Source organism: Oncorhynchus masou, chromosome 27 (assembly GCF_036934945.1).
Source record: "Oncorhynchus masou masou isolate Uvic2021 chromosome 27, UVic_Omas_1.1, whole genome shotgun sequence".
Lineage (NCBI taxonomy): Eukaryota > Metazoa > Chordata > Actinopteri > Salmoniformes > Salmonidae > Oncorhynchus > Oncorhynchus masou.
The window spans coordinates 38404040-38431288 of record NC_088238.1 but is presented as its reverse complement, the minus strand read 5'-3'; the positions used below and the strand labels follow the sequence as shown (position 1 = coordinate 38431288).

The following is a 27249-nucleotide window of genomic DNA, read 5'->3' as shown; positions in this document are numbered from 1 at the left end:
ATTTAACCAGGCAAGTCAGTTAAGAACAAATTCTTATTTTCAATGACGGCCTAGGAACAGTGGGTTAACTGCCTGTTTAGGGGCAGAACGACAGATTTGTACCTTGTCAGCTCGGGGGTTTGAACTTGCAACCTTCCGGTTACTAGTCCAACGCTCTAACCACTAGGCTACCCTGCCGCCCCAATGCTGAATGATGCTGAATGGATAGACAAATAAGAGCTCTCCAGTAGGTAGTGTGTGCTTAGGATTGTGTCCTGTTGGAAGGTGAACCTTCTCCATGGAGCAGGTTTTCATCAAGGATCTCTTGGTACTTTGCTCCGTTCATCGTTCATCTTACCTGACTAGTCTCCCAGTCCCTGCCGCTGAAACACATCCCCACAGCATGATTCTGCCACCACCATGCTTCACCGTAGGGATGGAGCCAAGTTTCTTCCAGGTGTGACATTTGGCATTCAGGCCAAAGAGTTAAGTCTTGGTTTCATCAGACCAGAGATTGCTCAGTTTGGCCGGGAGGCCAGCTCTAGGAAGAGTCTTGGTGGTTCCATAGTTATTCTATTTAAGAATAATGGAGGCCTCTGTGTTCTTGGGACTTTCAATGATTCAGAAATTTCTGGTACCCTTCCCCAGATCTGTGCCTCAACACAATCCTGTCTCAGAGCTCTACAGACAATTCCTTCAACCTCATGGCTTGGTTTTTGCTCTGACACACAATGTTAACTGTGGGACCTTATATAGACAGGTGTGTGCCTTTCCAAATCATGTCAAATCAATTGAATTTACCCAAGGTGGACTACAATCAAGTTGTGTAGAAACATCTCAAGGATCATCAATGGAAACGGGATGCACCTGAGCTCAATTTTCTAGTCTCATAGCAAAGGGTCTCAATACCTATGTAAATAAGGTATTTACACTTTAAATGTTTAATACATTTGCTAAAATTTCTAAAAACCAGTTTTCACTTTGTCATTATGGTGTATTGTGTGTAAATTGATGAGACATTTAAAATATATATATTTTAGAATAAGGCTGTAATGTAACACATGTGGAAAACGTCAAGAGGTCTGAATACTTTCCGATTGCATTGTATGTTCTACCACAGTGAACATGTTATTCTTGCAAAGACTATTTGATTCTATACATCTATGCCAAATACATTTAAACTCAGTTTTTCACAATTCCTGACATTTAATCCTAGTAAAAGTTCCGTGTCATAGGTCAGTTAGGATCACCACTTTATTTTAAGAATGTGAAATGTCAGCATAATATTAAAGAGAATGATTTATTTCAGCTTTTATTTCTTTCATCACATTCCCAGTGGGTCAGAAGTTTACATACACTCAATTAGTATTTGGTAGCATTGACTTTAAATTGTTTAACTTGGGTCGAATGTTTTGGGTAGCCTTCCACAAGCTTCCCACAATAAGTTGGGTAAATTTTGGCCCATTCCTCCTGACAGAGTTGGTGTAACTGAGTCAGGTTTGTAAGCCTCCTTGCTCGCACATGCTTTTTCAGTTTTTCCAACAAATGTTCTATAGGATTGAGGTCAGGGCTTTGTGAAGGCCACTCCAATACCTTGATTGTTGTCTTTAAGCCATTTTGCCACAACTTTGTAAGTATGATTGGGGTCATTGTCCATTTGGAAGACCCATTTGCTACCAAGCTTTAACTTCCTGACTGATGTCTTGAGATGTTGCTTCAATATATCCACATAATTTCCCTGCCTCATGAAGCCATCTATTTTGTGAAGTGCACCAGTCCCTCCTGAAGCAAAGCACCCCCCAACATGATGCTGCCACCCCCATGCTTCACAGTTGGGATGGTGTTCATTGGCTTGCAAGCATCCAACCTTTTTTTCCAAACATAACGATGGTCATTATGGCCAAACAGTTCTCTTTTTGTTCAGACCAGAGGACATTTCTCCAAAAAGTGTGATCTTTATCCCCATGTGCAGTTGCAAACCCTAGTCTGGCTTTTTATGGTGGTTTTGGAGCAGTGGCTTCTTCTTTGCTGAGCGGCCTTTCAGGTTATGTCGATATAGGAATCGTTTTACTGTGGATATAGATACTTTTGTACCTGTTTCCTCCAGCATCTTCACAAGGTCCTTTGCTGTTGTTCTGGGATTGATTTGCACTTTTCGCACCAAAATGCATTCATCTCTAGAAGACAACGCATCTCCTTCCTGAGCGACATGATGTCTTATGGTCCCATGGTGTTTATACTTGCGTACTATTGTTTGTACAGATGAATGTGGTACCTTCAGGCGTTTGGAAATTGCTCCCAAGAATGAACCAGACTTGTGGAGGTCTACAATTTCTTGTGGAGGTCTTGGCTGATTTCTTTTGATTTTCCCATGATGTCAAGCAAAGAGGCACTGAGTTTGAAGGTAGGTCTTGAAATACATCCACAGGTACACCTCCAATCGACTCAAATTATGTCAATTAGCCTATCAGAAGCTTCTAAAGCCATGACATAATTTTCTGGAATTTCCAAAGCTGTTTAAAGGCACAGTCAACTTAGTGTATGTAATCTTCTGACCCACTGGAATTGTGATACAATGAATTATATGTGAAATAATCTGCCTGTAAACATTTGTTGGAAAAATTACTTGGGTCTTGCACAAAGTCGATGTCCTAACCGACTTGCCAAAACGATAGTTTGTTAACAATAAATGTGTGGACTGGTTGAAAAAAAGAGTTTTAATGACTCCAACCTAAGTGTATGTAAACTTCCGACTTCAACTGTAGATGTCTGTTTAAATATCAAACCACATCCATAATATACTGTACTAAAGAATGAGACTATATAAGACTAAATGTATTACCAGCTTGAAGTGAAAGTTAAAATTGGTGCACTCCACAGATCATATGGGAACCATGGACAGTGTGAACTTGATCTAATTCTTAACATGACTATTGCCATAACACTTTTCATTTTTTGTTTCAGGCACAGATAAAACAACAGATATACAGTGGGGCAAAAAAGTATTTAGTCAGCCACCAATTGTGCAAGTTCTCCCACTTAAAAATATGAGAGAGGCCTGTAATTTGCATCATAGGTACACTTCAACTATAACTGCAACGCTGCTGGGTTTTTCAACAGTTTCCCGTGTGTATCAAAAATGATCCACCATCCAAAGGGCATCCAGCCAACTCGACACAACTGTGGGAAGCATTGGAGTCAACATTGGCCAGCATCCCTGTGGAACACTTTCGACATCTTGTAGAGTTCATGACCGATGAATTGAGGCTGTGCTGAGGGCAAAAGGGGACCTAATGTTTGGTACACTCAGTGTATATGAAGGCTTCACAGAAACTACAGTGGTATTGTCATTGTTTTCGTGCACAGTAATCTGAGTATTTCTTACATTTTTTGTTACCCTTATTATTATTATATATATATATTTTAGGGGGTAGATCAGCTTTAATAGCGCAGAAAGATTGTAGCTTCCATCAATTTAATTGTCTGCATCATTTCCAATCACCCATATATTTTGTGTATATACTGTATATACAGTGGAGCAAAAAAGTATTTAGTCAGCCACCAATTGTGCAAGTTCTCCCACTTAAAAAGATGAGAGAGGCCTGTAATTTTCATCATAGGTACACTTCAACTATGAAAGACAAAATGAGAGAAGAAAAATCCAGAAAATCACATTGTAGGATTTTTAATGAATTTATTTGCAAATTATGGTGGAAAATAAGTATTTGGTCACCTACAAACAAGCAAGATTTCTGGCTCTCACAGACCTGTAACTTCTTCTTTAAGAGGCTCCTCTGTCCTCCACTCGTTACCTGTATTAATGGCACCTGTTTGAACTTGTTATCAGTATAAAAGACACCTGTCCACAAGCTCAAACAGTCACAGTCCAAACTCCACTATGGCCAAGACCAAAGAGCTGTCAAAGGACACCAGAAACAAAATTGTAGACCTGCACCAGGCTGGGAAGACTGAATCTGCAATAGGTAAGCAGCTTGGTTTGAAGAAATCAACTGTGGGAGCAATTATTAGGAAATGGAAGACATACAAGACCACTGATAATCTCCCTCGATCTGGGGCTCCACGCAAGATCTCACCCCGTGGGGTCAAAATGATCACAAGAACGGTGAGCAAAAATCCCAGAACCACACTGGGGGACCTAGTGAATGACCTGCAGAGAGCTGGGACCAAAGTAACAAAGCCTACCATCAGTAACACACTATGCCGCCAGGGACTCAAATCCTGCAGTGCCAGACGTGTCCCCCTGCTTAAGCCAGTACATGTCCAGGCCCGTTTGAAGTTTGCTAGAGAGCATTTGGATGATCCAGAAGAAGATTGGGAGAATGTCATATGGTCAGATGAAACCAAAATATAACTTTTTGGTAAAAACTCAACTCGTCGTGTTTGGAGGACAAAGAATGCTGAGTTTCATCCAAGAACCTACTGTGAGGCATGGGGGTGGAAACATCATGCTTTGGGGCTGTTTTTCTGCAAAGGGACCAGGACGACTTATCCGTGTAAAGGAAAGAATGAATGGGGCCATGTATCGTGAGACTTTGAGTGAAAACCTCATTCCATCAGCAAGGGCATTGAAGATGAAACGTGGCTGGGTCTTTCAGCATGACAATGATCCCAAACACACCGCCCGGGCAACAAAGGAGTGGCTTCGTAAGAAGCATTTCAACGTCCTGGAGTGGCCTAGCCAGTCTCCAGATCTCAACCCCATGGAAAATCTTTGGAGGGATTTGAAAGTCTGTGTTGCCCAGCAACAGCCCCAAAACATCACTGCTCTAGAGGAGATCTGCATGGAGGAATGGGCCAAAATACCAGCAACAGTGTGTGAAAACCTTGTGAAGACTTTTGACCTCTGTCATTGCCAACAAAGGGTATATAACAACGTTTTGAGATAAACTTTTGTTATTGACCAAATACTTATTTTCCACCATAATTTGCAAATAAATTCATAAAAAATCCTATAATGTGATTTTCTGGATTTTTTCTCTCATTTTGTCTGTCATAGTTGAAGTGTACCTATGATGAAAGGTACAGGCCTCTCTCATCTTTTTAATTGGGAGAACTTGCACAATTGGTGGCTGACTAAATACTTTTTTGCCCCACTGTAGCTAGGGCAATAATTGGGTATGGCATAACAACTATAGTCAGAGTAGTTGGCTAAAGAACAAACTGGATTCTGAGGTGTTTTTCTATTTAAAATGTTCTCTTTCATTTCCTCCTCTTTGTATTGCATTGATCGTACCCCTCTGATCTAACTCCTGACTATTGTTGTCTTACATGGCCTAACAATGATAGTCAGACAAGATTGCTGAAGTACAAACAAACCTGGGACAATGCAGGCTGGATTATTTTAGTTATTCTATTCAAAATGGCTACTTTCCCCTTCTGGTGATTTTGGAGTGATCAGGACAGCTTTTCTGTGTCTGTTATTTAATCAAGCCTGATGATGAATACCAACTATACCCTAGGGATCAACACAACTCATTATTACACTGAAACTCAATAGGTGTGTTGTGGTTGTATAACTGCTGCTGATTATATGGGACACTCACACACACTCCAGAGGTCAATTCTAAAGGTCAAAGGTAATATATTTTTGTTCTGTTTAATCTGCTGCTCACTCAGTTTAGCTGCACACACACACACACACACACACACACACACACACACACACACACACACACACACACACACACACACACACACACACACACACACACACACACACACACAGAGAGAGATACGGACTGACTTCTTGTCCATGGAACCAGGCTACCAGAGTGTGTGTGTTCCAATGATTTAAAAAAGTATGTGACCGGCCCTGAATTTTTCTGAACCGTCTCGGTGCAGCTCCTTCCAATAGTGCGCTTTCCCTTTAATTCCCAATTAAATAGCCAGCATCAGCTGCGCAAAAGTGTTGTTTTTTTTTGATGGAGACGTGAATGAGGATGTGGTCAACCCTCAGTTCCGAAGCTTCTCTATTCCGTTGTTTTGTTGCCGTTAAACGTGTGTTTTGTAGCCTAATAGAGTTTACCCAGGATCGGATCCACTCTTTGCGTCTGTCCATGGACTACACCTCTCCGTTTTTCTTGGCCTTTCTCTGCTGGAGATCTATTGGCGGATTGGATTGTCTGACTGACCGACTGACTACCACCTTTTTGTATACAGTATTTAATTTGTTTTGATGTCATGTATACGGTGATGATTTATGTAGTTAGTTGTAGTTGAGGACTTAGTAAGAGTTGATACGCTTTAAAGTTCTGTGGTAAAATAATTGTTATATGGATTATATGATTAATACTGGGTTTACGCTACACTTGAATGAACGGACAAACATTGCGTGACTAAGGTCACGGGAGTTCCCTGAACTCCTTTACCGGGCTGGACTCTTTTTAGGCCCGAGGTACAGGACATTTCTGGAGGAACCAGAACTCATTGTTATATTATTATATGTGTGTGTAATCATTGATGTTGCTAATACAACCCACGCAAAATAATATAGTTTTTGAAGTTATTTCCAATGTTTTAAGGATTTATGAAAAGTTTATTTCCATCCTGACTTTTACATAAGTCCTTTGTATTGGTGTAGACTTGACGGACCAGATGGGACTCATTCCCTCCCAAACCAAAAGGAGAAACCAATGTTTTCTCTGGTAGGCACAACCTACCTGGCACCCCTATAAATAATAACCTCAAGTCAAAACCGTTACAAGTATGTAAATGTTCTAAAATAACACTTCTTAGATGAGGTGAAACTGAATTCTAAAAGGTACCGGAGGAGAGCACAGACTTAGGTTTATGCAAGAAAAACACACTGACAAACATACTAATTTATATAAAAAACATTATTTAAAAAAAAAGTTATCTTTGTACATTATATCATGAATAGGACTGTTGGTGTTATGTCGCATATGCAGCTATATGGAAAAGCTGCTCTACCCAAAATTACAACCAACTAATTGCAGCATTACCACAAAAATGGAAGAGGCAAGTGGAAGAGGGAAAATGTAATACACTTGTCTGTTGGCCCGGCATTAAAGATCAAAATTGGTTTAAGAAAATTGTGATAAATAAAAAAGTATACAAGTTTAATATAAGGACCAAAAAATTGACAGCTGTGCTGTGTGTTGTGTGTGTGTGTGTATATATATATATATATATAATTAATTTAACCAGGCAAGTCAGCTAAGAACACATTTTTATTTACGATGACAGCCTAGGAACAGTAGGTTAACTGCCTTGTTCAGGGGCAGAACGACAGATTCATACCTTGTAAGTGCAGGGATTCCATCCACCAACCTTTCGATTACTGGCCCAACGCTCTAACCACTAGGCTACCCCCCCAAATACAAACATACTATAGTGACCATCTGATCACTAAAATGAATGGAGGTTACTAACCTGAGAAGATCCCTATTTAAGTCATTTTCTACTAATTTTAGGGTGTTTTCACACTTGGTACCTTTCAGCCAATTCTTGTGAACTCTGTGCAGTTCGCTTAATTGCTTGAGCACGCCAAAGGGACTCACAGCCCTCAAAAGAGACCCAGAAGCGAACCAAACCGAGATCATCTCGAGAGTTTGGTTCGCTTGAATTCCGCTGTCCGGTTCCCTTTATTTAGGGCACTGTGGAGGCAAAGCTCAGCAGGTTTTGCTTGACCCTTTTCCTGTAGTACACACTAGACTACTGTCACATCGTTCTCCCAGCCCTAACCCCTGACATTGGTGCCACAAAAGAGAGAAGATGATGTCCGGGTGGGTGGAAAAAAATGTGTGCTGTTTTAGGATATTGATTAGCAATTGTCAAGGATGCACAGCAATGCCAAAATATGAGTTTTGTACCGACACAATGTTCAGGTTATTTGTTTGCTATATGTAATCTATAGGCTAAGAGAGCTTCATCAGCTGTTTATTCGATTGTGGGGTTTGAAGCCACAGCAACAGCAACATATTTGGTGAGAATCACAAGATAGCATGGACCTTGATTTTGTACCCTATCTGGAATCCTTGGGACGTCCCAACTCTCACGTTACCCCATAGAAGTTGACATTTTAAATGGTTAAGGTAAGGGTTAACGTTAGGGTTAAGGTTAGGTAAGGGTTATGGTTTAGGTTGGGGTTAGGCTAGGGGTTGAGTTTAGGATTTAGGGTAGGGACAACCCAAAGATTCCGGATAGCGCTACCACAAAAGCAATGTTAACACTTAAAGGGCCAGTAGCCTACATTTAGGGTCTCATCTATTACAGCATTATTTAATCTGCAGTATTCTTCTGCTATTTATTCTGTTACCAATAATATTTAGATGTTAATATTATCTACTGATTATAATTATTATGTCTCATCTTTTAACAAAATGCAATATAGTAACTTCCAACATGTAAGTAGGTATATCTTGCTGTTGATAACACAATCTGATGGAATTGCTTGTCCTGCACGTTGTGAAAACCCAGAGTTCATTGAGTAAATTTTGGAAAAAAGATCTTGGTTCCTTTCTGAAAACATAGTAATGTGAATGCAAAGAGGTCTCCGACCACAAAATAGGTGAAGTGAAATGTCAAAAGAGTTGGAGTCCTCATTCAAAGGCATGGGCAGTGTGAATACAAAGAGAACTGAGTTATTTTGCTTCTCCTTTACCCAAGAGTTCACTTTAAAGAGGACTGAGATCGGTTATTTTGAAGAGGGTAAAATGCACATATATATGTGAAAATAGTCACATGCAGGATTATTTGCTCTGCACAAAGTAAGATCATTTTCCATATGTGCATTTTACTTAGTTCGTTCAATCTATTGTTGAAGACGTCAGATTTAATTCAGACTATAAATGCAACCCTTGACAATACAAATTCACAGAAGGCTCAAATTTGCAGAAGGCACACATTCAGATTGTTCAAGCGGATTGATTGAATACTTTACAGATAAATGACAGCAACCAGAGCAGAGCACTGAAGGAGACTGAGAGAACCTACTGTACAACACATGCATTGAAACACACGCATTATCTAGCTTTATTCAATACTTGGCAGAGCAAGCCGTGAGACATAGCACACATTCTCTTCGACACTCCAAGACATGGAGACAGTAGCAAACACACAATACCTTTTGATGACAAATACCTATTGAACACAAACACACTCGCTACCGGACAGAACTTTTCGACACAACAAAGAGCAACGAGAGTCTCAACAATTGTCACACTTTGACTAACAAACCGTTCTAGAGACAGTAGCAATAAATTCACACCTTTTGAAGACTTAGAGAGACCACAAACACACATTAAGCACACACTGACTGACTTGCCTGGTATAATAAAGGTATAATAAAAATTGTAAAAAACAATCTATACCTGTACGTAGATAGTCAGCTGTAGATGAATAAAGGCCTTTATGGAGTGAGTGAGTCCACTCAGCTAAGTCCTGTAGTCTGCACAGCTACTTCTCACGCTCACACTCAAATTCACACACTCACAGCAGAGACGCAGACCAGGTTAGTGTGCCCAGTCCAAATGGGGCATGAGGGAACACACTCGGTGTAAAGAGAGCAAGACAGAGTGAGCAAACAGAAGGAGAGAGAGAGAGATCTGCTCCCTCCATCTGCTGGTGTAAATCAGTGAGCTGAGTCTCGCTGCCAAGAGATCACTTCACGTAAACACTGGGATGGGGGGGGCTGAATCTGTGAGGGGAGAAGGGGGATAGAAGGGAAAGAGGAGGAAATAAGCGTGGAAACGGGAGAGATGCAGGGGAGAGAACTGAAAGGGAGAGAATGAGAGGAAGGGAGGGGGGAAGTGGGGAGGTGGGACGTAAGATGAACAGGGGATGAAAGGGAAGGAGGGGGGATAAGTCTGAACTAACTAAGCTGTCCTGGCTTGATTTAATGAGTGATTTTCACTATCTCCTCCTCCCTCTCCTTTCTCTCTGCTCTTCTCTCCTCTCCCAATCTTTTCTCTCTATCACGTACTTCTCTCTGGTCTTCTCCTCTCTCCCACTCTTTTCTCTCTATCACGTACTTCTCTCTGGTCTTCTCCTCTCTCCCACTCTTTTCTCTCTATCACGTACTTCTCTCTGGTCTTCTCCTCTCTCCCACTCTTTTCTCTCTATCACGTACCTCTCTCTGATCTGCTCTTTCCCTGTCCCTTTCTTTTTTTCTCTGTGAGGAGAGGGGAGAAGGGGGATAGAAGGGAAAGAGGAGGAAATAAGCGTGGAAACGGGAGAGATGCAGGGGAGAGAACTGAAAGGAAGAGAATGAGAGGAAGGGAGGGGGGAAGTGGGGAGGTGGGACGTAAGATGAACAGGGGATGGAAGGGAAGGAGGGGGGGATAAGTCTGTGAACTAACTAAGCTGTCCTGGCTTGATTTAATGAGTGATTTTCACCCTCTCCTTTCTCTCTGCTCTTCTCCCCTCTCCCTCTCTTTTTTTCTCTCTATCACATACTTCTCTCTTATCTGCCATTCTCCCCCCCTCTCATTTCTCCCTGCCCTTATCCTCTCACTCTCTTTCCTCTACATCAGTACTTCACTTCTCCAACTCTCATCCTCTACTCCTGGCGTTATTCCCCCTCCGCACAGAAAAGAGAATCCCAGGGAGATCTACCTCAGCTATTTCTTCTCACGCTGACCACTCCCCTTAAAAAGGAGAAATAGGATAATAGGTATTTCTAGATGCCTCTGGAACATTAGAAAACTGTACACCCATCTGAGACCACACTGGTCCCCTACACAAGCATATGATTTAAACCATACGTACAAGTACGTGACTAAAAATATGTTTCCTGTATTCTCCAAGATGTAGTGTGATTATGTAGAGCAACTAAAAATGAGAAACAAACCTTCTGAGCCAGAGCTGGAGGTAGTTTTGTAAGTGTCACAAGAACGCAACATTGGGCTACAATCATATATTGATGGACACGTTTTAAAGTTAGGGAAAGATTGAAATGTACTTGGGGGAGGGGTGGTCCAAGACAGGGGAGGGTTATCAAACTTTTGTTTTTGCTTTGGGGAGGGTTGTGTTTTTTTTATTGGGCACAGGGAGGGTGCTGCACACTTGCTCTTCTGGTCATATTTTCTCAATAAACAATGGCTTGACTTACTTCTAATATTACCCTAATAAAGTTCAGAAACTTTTGTGAACATTTGGTATGGCGTGGTTATTAAGTGTGGAAGGACCACCAGGGGGCAGGCTGGTCCCACGGATAGTAGCCCAGCCCGGCATGTGAGCAAAGGTGACCAGATGCAGTTAAGCACAGCTGACGGTACTAATCACCTATTTTCTTCCCCCTACGAGAGAGAGGAGGGAACCGGCAGTGGGGGAGACTGGAGGGGAAAAAGTGATTGATTCTCCAAAGGAGAGGATTTACCAGACGAAAGGGAGAAGAAGAGGACAAACTACCTCTTGGGAATGGCAACCACAGATCTGCACCACCTCCCGTAAGGAGTTCTCCGCGATAGTTGAGGCAGTGATACACCCGTGATCTATGTTATAGTTAAAAGTTACTCACCTTGTGCTCATTATTAAAAAAGAAGAAAAGAAGAAGATCTGTGTTATCCTTGTGAGATCATCCCTGATTGTGTGAGATTGTTTGAGAAGAAAAAAAAACTCAATGGAGAAGTTTGTTCAAAGTAAGAACCTGCTCCTGGCTCGTTTATTCTACCTCTCCGCTGTAGAGCAACCTAAATACATTGGTAGAGAATGCGGGCATAAGGTGGACAGGTTACACGAGGATAAGTAAGGGAAATAAAAATCTACCTGTAGACACAGAGGAACCATACAAGAAAGATGGATAACGCTCCACTACAACAGTTGATCACGGCACAGCAGACAACCATAGAACTCATGCAACAACAGCTGAACAGGCGAGAAGAACTGAGAGTGAAGCCGAGTGCGGCTGCTCACGCCGCCTTACCTCGCCTCTCAGAGGAGGATGATATTGAGGCTTTTATCATCCCTTTCGAAAGGACGGCCACCTTGGAAGAGTGGCCCCTAACAGAATGGGGGAGCGCGTTAGCCCCTCTTTTGACCCGGGATAGCCCAGGAAGCCTACTGTGACCTGGAACCCCACGACGCTGCTATGGGTGACTAAAAACCGAGATTCTGTCCCGGTACCAGTTGACCGCCGAGATCGAGCCGTGAAGTTCCATCAATGGACCTATATGGCCGACGAACCCGTGCGGGCCCAGATCTTCGCACTCGTACGACTAACAAAACAGTTGCTGGAACCCGGAAAGGGAGTAGAACATGTTGTAGAGACTCTCAAGATTTTAAGGGAAATACCCCACGGACTTGAAAATGGTTGTGGGGAAAACAAACCCCTCGTCGCAGATGACATAGCCCAGGCCGTGGAAACGTATCAATCTACATGGGTGTTGTTAAAAGGGGACAAGGAGGACCAGAAGGACTCTGCCAAGACCATTCCACGATTAACCCCGGGCACGACCGAAACCGCTCCGGATGTGAAGAGTCACCACCCACACAACAGTGTTGGTGCTATAAATGCCAGTCTCCGGACCATTACGCCCCACAAGGTCCCAGAAAGGACGAGTCCATGGCCACCGAGTCATCGCTGCCCGTCCCCACACATCCCTGTACGAGAGGGCAGGATTTCCCTTGTTAGTTAGCAGAAACAGACCCAGCCCCAGAGATTCATGTTCGAAAAGAAGGATGAGACGTGGTAGCCATTCTCGACTCAGGAAGTATGGTTATATCAGTGGAGGAGCAGATGGTGACCACAGCAACACTACTACCAGACAAAGTAGCCGTATCCTGTATCCATGGAGACACCCACTATTACCCCACCGTGAGTCTGTCCATTCTCACCCCGAAAGGAAGGTGTACAGTCAGGGCAGGGAAAGTACCCCAGCTGAAGGTGCCATTATTGATCGGGAGAGACTGTCCCCTGTATAAGGAGCTTCGGCAGACAACTTTACGCACCGAACAAAGGGTACCAGGTCTCTCTATAACACGCCAAGGTCCGGCCCACCACAGGGGGGGGCAGGAAAGCAGAGAAAGAAAAAACCCAAGTCCAAGCCTGAGGAAACGTAGTCTTGGCCTCGACCTCTGGAGCAGCGGAGGAAATATAGACCCAACGCCTCTGACAGCTATTCCAGGAAACCTCAAATGAAAACACCTGCAAAGGGTTGTACATGGTGGAGGAAGGAAGGCGCGACCATAGGCTACGGGATATGTTTGAAGCCCAGTCAGGGGAGGGAACATGGAAGGGATTCTCCTCGGGCACCCCCCAATGGGGATGGGGAACAACCTCCACACCCCTCTACAGAGGTCGACTTGCCCCAAGAATTAAAGGGACAGTTCTCCACAGCTCAGCATCGAGACCCAGACCTACGGGACGCCACGAGGAAAGTGAAGGTGATCAACAGGAGAAATGTCGACGGGTCAGGCGAACCCTCTCTTCCCTACTATGCAGTCAGGCATGCTCTTGAATTGGGTCATGCAACGAAGGCGGAAAAAAACGGAATTACGAATGGTGCGTAGACCATACAGTACAGGGATACTGTCCTACAGCTAGCACATTCCCATGTCCTAGGAGGACGCCTGGCACAGGACAAAATGATTGACAGAATCATGCAGAGGTTCTATTGGCCCCGTGTCACCCGAGATGTGGCCAGGTATTGTAGGATGAGTGATCAATGTCAGCCTATGGCCCCATGGCCACACCTGCGTAATCCTTTGATTCCTCTTCCCATTATAGAGACCTGCTTCGAATGCATAGCTATGGACCTCAGGGACCTCATGGGACCCCTCGCCGGTCGACGATAGAACACGTTATCCTGATGCGGGACCGACTGTCGGCATTCTGGCCCATAGGAAAGGAGCATATGGAGAAGGCGCAACAGACTCTAGGCCGGGCCTACGATAAGTCAACGACACCCAGGGAGATCACCGTGAGAGAGAAAGGTATGGTACTCTTGCCCATGGCCGAATACCAATTGCTGGCACAGTGGAGGGGGCCCTACGGGGTAAAGGACAGGGTCTCACCGGTCAATTACCGCATCAAGCAACTTGACAGGAGGAAGAAGGTCCAACTCTATCAGATCAATCTGCTGAAGAAGTACAAGAGAGTTGCTTTGATGGCAGTGGAGGACAAGGAAAAAGAGGAGGCCCCGCTACAGGTATGCCATGGCCGAACTCTCCTGCAGGAGCAGTCGAGACAGCTAGACACGCTCATTATGTAATTCGGCAAGCATCTGTTTGTCCCAGGACAAGAAGGTGCATATCTGGCCTTTCTGGATTCCTGAGGCCCGCCGAGTCATCGCTAAGAACGAGGTAAGGGGGATGCTGAGGATGAGGGTGATCGAGCCAACTACGAGTGAGTGGTCCAGTTCCATAGTCCTGGTCCCCAAACCTGATGGTAGTATGAGGCTCTGCAACGACTTTAGGGCCGTAAACGCCATCTCTACATTCGACGCGTATCCCATGCCCCACGTGGATGAACTCTTGGAGTGCTTGGGAAGGGCCAAGTTTATCACCACCCTGGATCTGATGAAGGGATATTGGCAAGTGCCGGTGGCTCCGGAGGACCACACAAAGACTGCCTTCGCCACACCGGAGGAGCTTTTTCAGTATGTGAGGATGCCCTTCACTGCGGCTACTTTCCAACCCCTCATGGATGCCATTCTATGGCCCCATCAAGAGTACGCAGCAGCGTATATAGACGATGTGGTCATCCACTGCAAGGACTGGGATAGCCACTGCGGGCAGTGCTTGTGGTCTTGGATGCTACAGGGCTGACAGTCAATCCCATAAAATGGTGCCTGGGTCTGTCTGAAGCGCAATACCTGGGATGCACTGTGGGGAACGGAAAAATATGTCCACAGGCAGAACCAGGTCAATTCGGGATGGGCCTCGGCCCCAGACGAAGCGGGACGTCTGACCCTACTTGGGAATAACGGGATATTATCGCAGTTTCATCCCTGGATATGCAACCATTGCCACCACCTCCCAGATTTCATAAAGAAAAATCTGCCTACTCGTATAGCGTGGAAGGAAGAGACGAAAGACGCCTTCCAGCCTGTGATTTGATCACGTCCTGCAGGCTCCCGACTTCTCCCAAGAGTTCATTGTGCAGGTAGACGCCTCAGATACAGAGCTCACGGCCGTCCAAGCTCAGGGTGAAGGTGAAGCAGAGAGGCCTATTCTCTTCATAAGTAGGAAGTTCTGTGATTGGGAACATAGATATGCTACCGTAGAGAAAGAGGCCCTAACCATTAAGTGAGCCTTCGCCCGGCCCTCCGGTCCAGTCCTGAGGGGTGAGGTATGTGGAAGGACCACCAGGGGGCAGGCTGGTCCCACGTATAGTAGCCCAGCACGGCATGTGAGTCAAGGTGATCAGAGGCAGTTAAGCACAGCTGATGGTACTAATCACCTATTTTCTTCCCCCTACGAGAGAGAGGAGGGAACCGGCAGTGAGGGAGACAGTGTCCCTGTAAAGAAGAAGATTTGTGTTGTCCTTGTGAGATCATCCTTGACTCTGTGTTAAGGATTGTTTGAGAAGAAAAACATTTCTCAACAAAGAACTTTGTTCAATGTAAGAAAACCTGCTCCTGACTCGTTTATTCTACCTTTCCGCTGTAGAGCAACCTAAAAAAAGCTGTAGCTACTACAGGCTTATGATCTGAAAGGCAGTGTGCCCCGGCACTGCAACTGACCCTTGAGCATGAGGTGAGGAAGGCCGACCAGATTTACTCCCATAAGCTAACATTATACTGCTGATCTTTATACACAATATTCTGACTGAAGATGTAACAAATTAGCCTCCTTCTATATTTGTATAACAGCCGCAGTGGCCATCTGACATAAAGAAATGCATGTCGGTGTGGTAGCATGCCACTGGCATATCCCTATCTCTCTGGGGTTAGGCCTAAGCCTCTCTTCCTTTATATAGGCTATATGTATTTATTCAAATGTTAATATCACACTGTGGACACCTAAGCCTATAGGCCTATGCATGCAATGCTCTGATACAGTTTGTGATCAAATCTCTGACAGCTGAACCGTGAGGTGGACAATTGTTGTTTCGGAAAAGTAGCCTAAAAACAACAATACAAAAATTGGCTATAACGTTTTGCATATGCTACACATCGAAGGAATAGTGTTTTTGTCATTTGTTTATAGGCTGTTTTTAAGGATGGAAATGTGTGCCGTTTAGCCAATATTGAGAGGAAACTTCTTCAAAAGGGAGTATTTCTGGATCCACAGGCTCACTAAAATGTGTCACCAATTGGGTGGAAACCGAGCTAGTGCTCTGGTCCAGTCACTTTGATCATGTCTGCACATCATGGCTCACCAGCAGCCCCAAAACATCATGGCTCACCAGCAGCCCCAAAACATCATGGCTCACCAGCAGCCCCAAAACATCATGGCTCACCAGCAGCCCCAAAACATCATGGCTCACCAGCATCCCCAAAACATCATGGCTCACCAGCAGCCCCAAAACATCATGGCTCACCAGCAGCCCCAAAACATCATGGCTCACCAGCAGCCCCAAAACATCATGGCTCACCAGCAGTCCCAAAACATCATGGCTCACCAGCAGACCCAAAACATCATGGCTCACCAGCAGCCCCAAAACATCATGGCTCACCAGCAGCCCCAAAACATCATGGCTCACCAGCAGCCCCAAAACATCATGGCTCACCTGCAGCCCCAAAACATCATGGCTCACCAGCAGCCCCAAAACATCATGGCTCACCAGCAGCCCCAAAACATCATGGCTCACCTGCAGCCCCAAAACATCATGGCTCACCAGCAGCCCCAAAACATCATGGCTCACCAGCAGCCCCAAAACATCATGGCTCACCAGCAGCCCCAAAACATCATGGCTCACCAGCAGCCGCAAAACATCATGGCTCACCAGCAGCCCCAAACATCTAAATAATAAGCTACCAGCCAAACAAGCTTGTAAGAATTGTACTTAAACTCACCCATCAAACTCATAGCATTTTTTCATCTCTCTCTGTAATAATTGTATATGTATTTATGTAAAACAATGGAAATAAGTTCAACTTTATTGTGCAATCCCAGTCACTCTAAAACATTTTATTTTTTATTTTTTGTACTGACAAATAAAATCTATCAATCCAAACTGTGCAGTGGCCAATTAATGAATGGCAAGATATATCTTCAACAAAACACCAAATCGTTTAATGACATTCGGAGATTGTCAAGCCAAGCCTTCTGTACTGAGTAAGCCTACTAGGTAGGGAGGGATGTATTTTCTGTATGTTGAGATTGATATAGTCTATTATTGTTGTGTTGAAAATGCAAACCGTGATATTGAAGTGCCTGAAGTCGGTGTGCTTTCTTTATTGGTTGTGTGGTGCATTGGCACAGAAACCTGTTGGTGAAAAATGTGTTGCATATGTTTTATATAATTATAAATATGGCATCAAAATTTGGAAAATCTGATTTCCCCCTAGCTGATCATTGTCTACAGCCGTCTCTGAAACAGGCAGGGAGAGTGAGCTCCTCTGTGGTGGTCGGCAACCCCACAACCTTCTGGCCCTTAGCCCTGCGTGGCATCGGCTGTGCCACAAATGCATGCCGAAGTGTCAAAGTCAATATCCACGTTTACAAACACAGCGTAGCCGCGGTTGTTGTTATTTTTGATCGTAACATTATTTTGAGTTAATTCTATGAGGGGGAGGGTGTTACATTTATGTACAAGGGGGACAGATGGCAATTTACTAGGGGGGGGTGTCATGTGAAAATATTTCTAATTAGGGAAGGGAGGGTATTTTTTTACGACACCTTGAGTTGGACCAGCCCCTCCAGTAAATGTTGATCTGTCCCTTAATTTTCTGCAATTCTACACATTTGCCATGGGGCATAGAGAAAATGTTGCAATTTTAAAGCAAGTTTTCTGCAATTCGAAACATTTTGTCATTGGGTGGAGAGGATTTAAAAAAAATGTATAACACATTTCATGCAATTCTACTAATTGTGACGGTGGGCAGAGAAATTGTTTTTCTTCATTTTTACAGCTAATTTCCTGCAGTTCTATCCATTTTGCTATGACTTATTATGCCATGTTAATATGATATCTGAGTGAGAATGACAAGCTTCCGCATGCTTCCCAGCCAAAACATTTCAGAACAAACTTGACTTGCCTAGTTAAATAAAGGTAAAAAAAAATGGTTTTACATTTACTTATGTATCAAAAGTAAATGGAATTGCTCAAAGATACTTCAAAAGTAGAAATATTAATCATTTTCAAATTCCTTATATTAGGCAAACCAGGCGGCACAATTTTCTTGTTTTTAATTTGATTTATGGATAGCCAGGGGCACACTCCAACTCAGACATTAATTTAAAAACAAAGCATTTATGTGTGAGTCCGCCGGATCAGAGGTAGTAGGGATGAACAAGGATGTTTTCTTGGTAAGTGCGTGAATTGGACCATTTTCCTGTCAAAATGTAATGAGTACTTTTGGGTGTCAGGGGAAATGTATGTGTAACGGATGTGAAACGCTAGCTTAGCGGTGGTGCGCGCTAAATAGTGTTTCAATCGGTGACGTCACTTGCTCTGAGACCTTGAAGTAGTGGTTCCCCTTGCTCTGCAAGGGCTGCGGCTTTTGTGGAGCGATGGGTAATGATGCTTCATGGGTGACTGTTGTTGATGTGTGCAGAGGGTCCCCGGTTCGCGCCCGGGTGTGGTTGAGGGGACGGTCTAAAGTTATACTGTTACATATGGAGTAAAAAGTACATTATTTTCTTTAGGAATGTAGTGAGGTAAAAGTAAAAGTTGTCAAAAATGTAAATAGTAAAGGAAAGTACAGATACCCCCCAAAATATCTTTACTTAAGGACTTTACACCACTCTGAGAGAGCTTCAGAAGGACAATCATCTCTGCAGCACTCCACCAAATCAAATCAAATTTTATTTGTCACATATGCCGAACACAACAACAAATAATTAAAGAGCAGCAGTATATTAAACAATAGCGGGGCTATATACCGGAGGTACCGGTACAGAGTCAATGTGTGGGGGCACCGGTGTCGAGGTAATATGTAAACCAATCAGACCTTTATGGCGGAGTGGCCAGATGGAAGCCACTCCTCATTAAAAGGCACATGACAGCCCGCGTGGAGTTTGCCAAAAGGCACCTAAAGGACTCTCAGACCATGAGAAACAATGAAACCATGATTGAACTCTGATGAAACACATTTGCAAAAATGTCAAAACCTGTTTTTGCTTTGTCTTTATGGTGTATTGTGTGTAGATTGATGAGGGGGAAAAAAATATTTAATCCATTTTAGAACAAGGTTGTAAAGTCAAGGGGTCTGAATACTTTCCAGATGCATTGTACATATTTATTTATTTTGGGACCTATTTAATCAGATTAGGACTTAATTTCAGCTTTATATACCATTAGACACTATTTTCCATTACATGTAAATGCTTTTGCACCATTTTGAGATGATTTTAATAGAATAACAGTTTTCTTACCACAGATATGTCACATTAGGGCAGCAGGGTAGCCTAGTGGTAAGTGTTGGACTAATAACCGAAAGGGGGTCCTGTGTGGCTCAGTCGGTAGAGCATGGCGCTTGCAACGCCAAGCGTCGTGGGTTCGATTCCCACTGGGGCCACCCATATGTAAAAGTAGTGGCCCCAGCCGACCTGCAAGTCGCTTTGGACAAAAGCGTCTGCTAAATGGGATATATTATTATTATATTAGGTTGCAAGTTCAAATCCCCGAGCTGACAAGGTATAAATATGTCGTTCTGCCACTGAACAGGCAATTAACCCACTGTTCATATGCCATTATTGAAAATAAGAATATGTTCTTGATTGACTTGCCTAGTTAAATAAAGGTAAAATTGAAGCCCAATGTTTCATTTTTGCAACATTTCCAGAAAATTGTTCTACAAATTTCAAATACATTTTTATTTTTTATAAACAAAGGCCTATTACAGAGGCCAGTTGTAACGGAATCCCTCTTCTTCTGAGTAGGAGTAGCAAGGATCAGACCAATGTGCAGCGTGGTCGATGTCCATAATGATATATTTAATAAATAAACAGAACACTGAACAAAATAACAAAAGTATAACCAAACAACCGAAACAGTCCCGTATGGTGCAAACACAGGATACAACCACCCACAAAACACAATAGAAAACTGACTACCTAAATATGGCTCCCAATCATAGACAACGACTGACACCTGTCACTGATTGAGAACCATACTCGGCCAAACACATGGAAATATAACAGAACAAAACATAGAAAAACAACATAAGAATGCCCACTCCAACTCACGCCCTGACCAACTAAAATAAAGACATAAAAAAGGAACTAAGGTCAGAACGTGACACCTATTACAAGTATTTCTGAAGTTAAAAATGTTTTTCTTCATTTGGATCTATGCTTGGGTCTCACAGGGTCAATGCATACATCTTGCAAGGAGCATCACTAATGGAGAGTGCGTGATCCCCAAGACCAACACAATCCGTCATTAATTATTTTATAAATGGTTAAACCTAATACATACATTTTTCTGAATGAACTTGAAAACATTTTTGGGGCAAAAAACAAGATGCTGTCGATTACTGAAGCAGTCAAAAAGAGCAGCAGCAGGGAATTTTTATTTTCTTGCACAAAGCTTTTGGAGGCCACCCAAAAAATCCTTTCTGGAAAACTTTAGCCCCCAACTTCCCATTCCCATGTTCAGATGCTTTGAGTCGAAGCGCTGGGGTGGAGTTGGAAAGTCACCGTCAGCAGTGTGTGTGTGTGTGTGTGCGTGTGTCTGCGTGTATATGTGTCTGCGTGTCAGCAGTGCAGCTAAACTGAGTGAGCAGCAGATTAAACAAAACAAAAATATATTACCTTTGCCCTTTAGAATTGACCTCTGGAGTGGCCAGATTCCACCAGGTTCCATGACTCCTGTTGTCTCAAAATAATATTTTAGGGAGAAGTTGTTTTCCCGGCACCACACAGACACTGACCTCCTCCCTGTAGGCTGTCTCATCTTCTTTGTGTCATCATCAAACTTGATGATGGTGTTGGAGTCCTGTGTGGCCACGCAGTTGAGGTTGAACAGGGAGTACAGGAGGGGGCTAAGCACAAACCCCTTGTGGGGACCCCGTGTTAAGGATCAGCGTGACAGAGGTGATGTTACCTACCCTCACTATCTGGGGTTGGCCCATCAGGTTTCAGTCTCGGATCCAGTTGCAGATGGAAGTGTTCTGTCCCAGGATCCTAAACTGGGTGACGAGCTTGGAGGGGACAATGTTGTTGAACGCTGAGCTGTAGTCAATGACCAGCATTCTCACATAGCTATTCCTCTTATCTAGGTGGGTGAGGGAAGTGTGGAGTGCAATTAAGATTGTGTCGTCTATGGATCTGTTGGGGCGGTAAACAAAATGCCTGTGTTTGTGTTCAGGCCTCCCAAGGGTCCTCTCCATCTCTGTCGTAGTAAACCCTCTCCAGATGCCAAGCATCACATCTGGCTGGCGTCTATGGGGCTCCCAGTTACGCTGCTCAAGTTACTGCTGGTGCCACTAGGCCTAAAACCATCTGCCTGTCACCAACCAAGCTTTCTCATTCTGCAACCCAGCAAAGAACACAGACACCTTTCTCTCCAACCTGACCAACACGTCTCTCAGAAGCTTTCCAATCCTCAACCCAGCCGGGAATAAACACACCCTTTGGATTATGCGATCAATCACAAACGGCTGACAAGTCAACCCTTACTGAACTGAGAGATTCTGGAACGGAACTGTTAGAATTTTCTAATCTAAAACAGATTAATGAAAGAGCAAACAAACTGATGACTCTTAGCTGAAATATTTGTATCTCTGTCTCCAATACTTTTCCCGCTGTGCCTGGTTATACAGTACTACAGGGATTATTGATGATTGTGCAATAACTTGACCCACATAAAAACTGTTGTATTTCATTCTTTACACCGTGGCCATCACCTGTCAGGAACAACTGTGTCGGTCCGGAGCAACAGCACAGTGAGCAACCAATTTGGGTACAAAAGCCTTGGTTATGTAAGTGATACATGTGCTGGGTACAGGAGGACAGGAGAAATGAGAGAGAGTGTGTGTGTGTGCGTGCGTGCGTGTGTGGTAAAGGAGAATAGAAGAAGGACAGGAGTTGACCTTGTCCCTGTGGAGAAGGAGAGGACAGCAGGGCATGATAAACACACACAAGTCTTTTCTTTCTGCTGTATCTGTTAGGAACAACAATTTGGGAACAAAGGCTTTTGTTACATAACAGAAACATGTTCTGCAGGAAGACATGAGAACAGACATGGGACAGGGGTTGACCTGTACAGTGTGTGTGTGTGTGTGTGTGTGTGTGTGTGTGTGTGTGTGTGTGTGTGTGTGTGTGTGTGTGTGTGTGTGTGTGTGTGTGTGTGTGTGTGTGTGTGTGTGTGTGTGTGTGTGTGTGTGTGTGTGTACATGAGTTGACATGGTCCCTGTAGAGAAGGAGAGGACAGGGGGTTGTGATGGGCACACACATATTTTCTTTCTGTCTGTCAGGAACAACCGAACAGCAGGGGAAAAGCCTTTGTCACATAACAGATAAATGAGCTGGGGACAGAATAACAGAAGAAATGACAGGAGTTGACCCCCCCTCCCCCCTCCCCCCACACACACACTCATCTATCCTGTTTTCGCCAGTGGAGTAGTGGAACATTGGTGGCTATATCATGACTCTGTGACCTGGATATAAAGTGCCTTCGGAAAGTATTCAGACCCCTTGACTTTTTCCACATTTTGTTAGGATACTGTCTTATTCCAAAATTCATTAAATTGTTTTTCCTGTCATCAATCGACACAAAATACCCCATAACAACGAAGCAAAAACAGGTTTTTAGAAATGTTTGGTAATTTCAATATATAGCAAAGAATATCACATTTACATATGTATTGAGACCCTTTACTCATTACTTGGTTGAAGCACCTTTGGCAGCAATTAAGGCCTTGAGTCTTCTTGGGTATGACTCTACAAGCTTAGCACAACTGTATTTGGGTAGTTTCTCCCATTCTTCTCTACAGATCCTCTCAAGCTCTGTCAGGTTGGATGGGGAGCGTTGCTGCACAGCTATTTTCAAGTCTCTCCAGAGATGTTCGACTGGGTTCAAGGCCGGGCTCGGGCTTGGCCACTCAAGGGCATTCAGAGACTTGTCCCGAAGCCACTCCTGCGTTGTCTTGGCTGTGTGCTTAGGGTTGTTGTCCTGTTGGAAGGCGAACCTTCACCCCAGTATGAGGTCCCAAGCGCTCTGGATCAGGTTTTCATCAAGGATCTCCGTGTACTTTGCTCCGTTCATCTTTGCTTCGATCCTGACTAGTCTCCCAGTCCCTATTGAAAACACCCCCATGGCATCATGCTGCCACCACCATGCTTCACCGTAGGGATGGTGCCAGGTTTCCTCCAGACGTGATACTAGGCATTCAGGCCAAAGAGTTGAATCTTGATTTTTATCAGACTAGAAAATCTTGTTTCTCATGGTCTGAGAGTCTTTGGGTGCCTTTTGGCAAACTCCAAGCAGGCTGTCATGTGCCTTTTTACTGAGGAGTGGCTTCTATCTGGCCACTCTACCATAAAGGCCTGATTGGTGGAGTGCAGCAGAGATGGTTGTCTTTCTGGAAGGTTCTCCCATTTCCACGGAGGAACTCTATAGCACAGTCCGAGAGACCATCGGGTTCTTGGTCACCTCCCTGACCAAGGCCCTTCTCCCTCGATTGCTCAGTTTGGCCAGGTGGCCAGCTCTACGAAGAGGCTTGGTTGTTCCAAACTTCTTCCATTTAAGAATGATGGAGGCCACTGTATTCTTGGGGACCTTCAATGCTGCAGACATTTTTTGGTACACTTCCCCAGATCTTTGCCTCGACACAATCCAGTCTCTGAGCTCTACGGACACTCTCTTCGACCTCATGGCTTGGTTTTTGCTCTAACATGCACTGTCAACTGTGGGACCTTATATAGACAGGTGTGTGCCTGTCTATATAAGTGGGTATAATTTTGCCCAAAAATTCCCAAATGGACTGCCCAGCGAAGGAAAGGCACCCTGTGTGAAAAATCTTGTTTTCCTATCTTTTTTTCCTATAGATTTGTCAGATTTTCACTCTCAAAATCACACTTTCTTTTTATAGAAAAAAATGCAAAAATGTGATGGTCTAAGTCCACAACAATGGTTAACCCACATCAATCTGATTGAGTAGGCCTGGTAGGGCCATCCATGTCTGCACACCTTATGCAAACAGCGTATGATGACAATTGTGCATCGCCAATAGCCTACTAACCAACACTTTGGACTAAACTTTTTCAACACCTGGTTTGCTTACCCATTGTTGCCTTAGTTAGAATTTACTGATAGACATCGTAAGTGGAAACATCTTTCCTACCCGACCGGCTCCCGATGTCATACCTCTGTGAGCTGCTCCATGCCAAAACCAGCTGAGAGCTGCACACTCTTGCTGTCTGCAGATGATATTCCTCTGAAACGATGAAACTAGGCTGTCTGCGCCACGCATGTGAATATATTTCCTGTGCTTTGCAATTGTATAGGCTACATGGTGCATGGTTTCTCTATTGTACTCCGTAATTCCTATACCTCCACTACATTACTTTGACATGCATCCGTAGGGATTAAGAAGTGAGTAATACACAGTGGCGATCCATCGTTCAGGGCAGGTGGCAAAAAAAATTCAGTCCTTGTTATATTGACTACGTCTGTTCTAGCTCGCTCATTAATGAATGAACTGTTTCCACTGCCACACAAGGCTCCGCTGATAGATCAGGTGTAACAATGGTAAGGATTCACTCCATTGTCCTGAAGGATTCACTCCATGGTCCTGAAGGATTCACTCCATGGTCCTGAAGGATTCACTCCATGGTCCTGAAGGATTCACTCCATGGTCCTGAAGGATTCACTCCATGGTCCTGAAGGATTCACTCCATGGTCCTGAAGGATTCACTCCATGGTCCTGAAGGATGCACTCCATGGTCCTGAAGGATTCACTCCATGGTCCTGAAGGATTCACTCCATGGTCCTGAAGGATTCACTCCATGGTCCTGAAGGATTCACTCCATGGTCCTGAAGGATTCACTCCATGGTCCTGAAGGATTCACTCCATGGTCCTGAAGGATTCACTCCATGGTCCTGAAGGATTCACTCCATGGAAGGCCATAACTGTTTCTGGGCACCGTTTGTCACAGTTATAATGCTGTTCATGTATTATTTAGTGTTGTGTAGTGGCTTTGCTGGCAAATTGTTTGGGGAGTGTGCCCCACCAAGATTCACATGCTAAAATCGCCACTGAGTATAAGCAATGCCCACTGAATTTGTTTTTTGTATTCGGCTTATACCTGCATATACCCTCCACTACACCACTAGTCATTTGTGTTTTACAAAAAGTGCACTCTCCTACATGAGTGTGCTGGTATTATGGTTGCTGTCCTCCCGGGAATCACAAACCTGTCACACACTGAAGGCCTATAAGTTCGCCACTGCGCAAACAGTTCGATAATAGATATAAAGACTGTTAAGATATTAATGTTTCAAGTAAGGAGTGTATATATTTGGCCTGGTGAAGAGGTTTTATGCGCTGACTGAATGGAAGCTGATAATTAGGAGTTTTTTACTCTGCTGGTCTCGGCCGAGACCGAATCAAGAACCGAGTACAAATGTATCTGACATCGAGACAAACACCGAGACACTCAATATGTGGTCTTGAGACCGGTAATACAAACGGAAGGGGCTCTGAGGATCAAAGACCAATAGGTGGATCAAAGATTCATCTGGTCAATCAGAAAGTGAGTGTGTTAGCAGCTTTATTTGGAATACAGGCATAAAGGACCATTTTTTATGTATTTACTCAACCTTTATTTAACCAGGAGGTCCCATGTACATGAAGGGGTCAATAACAGGTCAACGAGGTTTCAGAGGAGGCGAGCAGAGGTTAAGTCACCGGATATCCTAACATGTGTTTCTCCTGTCATATAACAAGTACCTGACCACTGTAAGAACACTATCAACCTATAATAAATAAGACTCGCCCTCCCTCCCTCGCATCATTATAGTCTAATGTATTTGTCCTGTCATATAACAAGTGAAGGCACCTGACCACTGTGGCACGATTAGGAAACCAGCAGTGATACAGGATCACTTCACATTCGGATTGAACCAGAACAGTGTGGCTTATGAGCAGCAATGGAACCAAGTATGAGCATAGAATGGCATAGCAAATCATAAATATACTCTATGTACTGTATTGTTGAAACATCAATCCCATATGAATGTGTCCACTGTGGTCCTCCTATCCAAACTACTACTCCCTTAATGTGTCCACTGAGGTCCTCCTATCCAAACTACTACTCCCTTAATGTGTCCACTGAGTTCCTCCTCTCCAAACTACTACTCCCTTAATGTGTCCACTGAGTTCCTCCTATCCAAACTACTACTCCCTTAATGTGTCCACTGCCGTTATTAGTTGGATGTATTCCTATCTTACAAACAGAAGTCAAAGAGGTTCATTTTGGGGACACTCAGTCGGACTCTCTTTCCTATAACATTGGGGTCCCACAGGGGTCAATATTAGGCTCCCTTCTGTTTACAATCTATATAAATGATCTCCCACGTGCTCCCACTTCTCTAAGAAATCCTCTAATTCTTCCCAAAGAGATGTTCTTGTTAATGGGGAGAATCAGAAATGTGTGTCTAACTTCAGGAATCTCGGCGTCATTTAGACTCCAACTTGACCTTTAAGAAACACGTGACTGTGGATAACACACGTGAAATATTGCCTCACATGCTGGTCCCAAGCAGGAGCTACAGTACTATTCTGAAACCAATTGAATCACTCTACAAACAAACACTTATTTATAACAAATCATACAGTTACCATCATGGTCAGATCATTTACAAACGTAATCGATGTAGTCTGGATAGCTTTAAGCAGTATGTAGATGCAAGCCTTGTCTTTAAGATCCTGCATGGTCTTGCCCCTCCACCCCTATGCCGGCATATCATGCTCAAAGAAAGCACCTCCATGATATCAAGGGCAGCAACTAGAGGTTGTCCCTTCTCGACACAGTAAAATCGGCCAATCGTCCTTCTCTGTTAGAGCTACAATATACTGGAATGCAATGCCCATGGACTTGAGAAGCTGCACTGATTATTGTATTTAAAACAAAAAATGATTGAAAACATGGCTCAAATCCATCCAAACCTGTACACATGAGTTATCTCTCGTTCCTCATCTGTAAGACAACAGTTGAGGATAGTGTTGCTGTTAG

At 43.8% G+C, this 27249-nt stretch overlaps 1 protein-coding gene and 1 non-coding gene across 5 annotated transcripts in view; one reads left to right on the top strand and one right to left on the bottom strand.

The window, feature by feature from the left end:
- Positions 1-27249, bottom strand: part of arhgap36 (Rho GTPase activating protein 36) — a 92280-nt gene that overhangs the window by 49707 nt on the left and 15324 nt on the right. Inside the window, exon 1 of one of the 4 annotated variants that reach the window (XM_064940136.1) lies at positions 9333-9600. The exons of the other annotated variants lie outside the window; for them this stretch is intronic. The gene's annotated coding sequence lies outside the window, so the exon portion shown is untranslated. Of the gene's footprint in view, positions 1-9332; positions 9601-27249 lie in introns of those variants that run through there. 4 annotated transcript variants of the gene reach the window in all.
- trnaa-ugc (transfer RNA alanine (anticodon UGC)) lies at positions 19511-19586 on the top strand. Its single transcript has one exon. It is a non-coding gene; the product is annotated as a tRNA-Ala (tRNA).